Source organism: Protopterus annectens, chromosome 5.part0 (genome assembly GCF_019279795.1).
Source record: "Protopterus annectens isolate FY-2018-M chromosome 5.part0, PAN1.0, whole genome shotgun sequence".
Taxonomy (NCBI): domain Eukaryota; kingdom Metazoa; phylum Chordata; order Ceratodontiformes; family Protopteridae; genus Protopterus; species Protopterus annectens.
This window is the reverse complement of record NC_056735.1, coordinates 516011501-516013301: the sequence shown is the minus strand read 5'-3', so window position 1 is coordinate 516013301 and position 1801 is coordinate 516011501. Positions and strand designations below refer to the sequence as shown.

The 1801-nt window shown below is 37.9% G+C and overlaps 1 non-coding gene across 1 annotated transcript; it reads right to left on the bottom strand.

Annotated features, from left to right (window-relative positions):
• Nucleotides 1–881: 881 nt before the first annotated feature.
• On the bottom strand, nt 882–954 carry TRNAM-CAU. The gene has a single exon. It is a non-coding gene; the product is annotated as a tRNA-Met (tRNA).
• Nucleotides 955–1801: the final 847 nt, after the last annotated feature.

Here is a 1801-nt window from a genome sequence, read left to right as displayed (position 1 = left end):
TTGTATTTTTGGTCTGCTGAAGGGGGCAGGTATGGCTTAGGAAGGACACAGTTGATAATCAAATAAGAACACCATAGACACACTAAAATGATTGATTGAAGTCAGTTGTATAACTTGAAACTAAAACGGTTGTGGATCAGAGGTTCATAACAGACACCATGTCAGGCATTGCTAAATTAGTTAGTTAGTTAGTTTACTGTGGTACACTGATCACAACAGACCATTTGCAGGCACAACCCAAATAAACAAATATGTAGCTGATTCAACCAGCGCCCCTCAGCTCTTCAAGTAAAAAGAAAAACAAAAAAAACACTTCACTGTCATAAGCCAATCACCACATTGCATTACAGTAAGATCTATACCCACCCCCCAGGCCATCAATGAAGAGGAAAAAAAGGGGCATTCCTTCTGCTGGCACACCAGACAGGTAGCAAGATGCATGACATACACTCACATACAACTCCTCTACAGTGTGCAATGGTGCTCATGTTTTAGTTTAAAAAATAATTTCTTCTTTTTAAACTGTAGCAAACTGCTTAATGCCAATGTATAAACTGCCTGCAGCAAGCCCCAGAGTACTCATATTTTAGTTTATATATCTATATATCTATATATATACACACTTCTTTTTTCATTTTTTTTTCCAGTTTTATTTCTACTTTTATATTGTAGCAAACTGCTTGCTGCAATGTAGCAAGCAGTTGCTATAGTTTACACCACACATGGAGAATTACAGTGCTCAGGTTTGACTCTAAATGCTTTTAAAAGCCGATATTGCATTATTGAGAGATCAAGATTGGTTGATCGTGCCCCTCAACACTTTGCATTTGGGGCAGTTGCCCCTGTCACCCCACCCTAGCTATGCTACTGCAGGTAAATAATGGTTCTACTGGGGATTGAACCCAGGACCTTCTGTGTATGAAGCAGACATGATAACTACTACACTACAGAACCTACACATTAGGTAGAATTCACCAGACTCCTGAGCAGGCCTCTGCTCTTAACTTATTTAATGATTGAATGATTGATTGATTTATTCTTTGTTGTCTAGGTTAGTCCCATTAAGCTAGTGGCCTCTTTTCTTTGGTGGCCCAAAATGCTATTAGAGGAAATTTGTCCAGGGCATAAGAGAACTTCCCTACTGTTTTTGATAGGTGCCATGGCATCTTTTACATCCCCCAGAGCTACCACCAACTCAAGCAGATGGGAAGTCCGTTTAACTTCTCTTCCAAAAGACAACACATTCAAGAATGTAGCACTCCATAACATTGCACTGTAATGCCATCAAACCAATCACCTAAAGTGGGACTAGAAGCAACAACTTCTTATCTTCAAGCACAAAAGGAGAATATGTTGCCCCATTGTACCACTGACACAGACTTTTGGTTTTCCCTCTTTATTTTCAGGGAGCTGTGATTATGTACTAGTGAAGCTTTTCATTTGCCATGTAATTTATTTCCTTTCTTATATTCTGATGTCATTCTGCATGCATTTTAGCAAATGTAGTTTAAAAGAAAAAAAAAAGATACATCAGGCCGAATGTTGAGATTATGTATTTCAATACAAAATGCTCAGTATGCTTTCAGAAAGTCTTCCTGTAATTTTACAACAGCCATGTATATTAAACTGTTCCTGAAGATGACAAAAGTTAGAAAAGCTGTTAGTTCTCCAACAGTTAATACCTGTCCTCTGTACATGGAATAGTTCCTATTTGGGCAGTTGCATCCTGTGAAGAAAAAAACATGAAAATGGCAATAGTTTTGAAATTGTAGCACAAAAAATATATCCTACATTTTCTCTA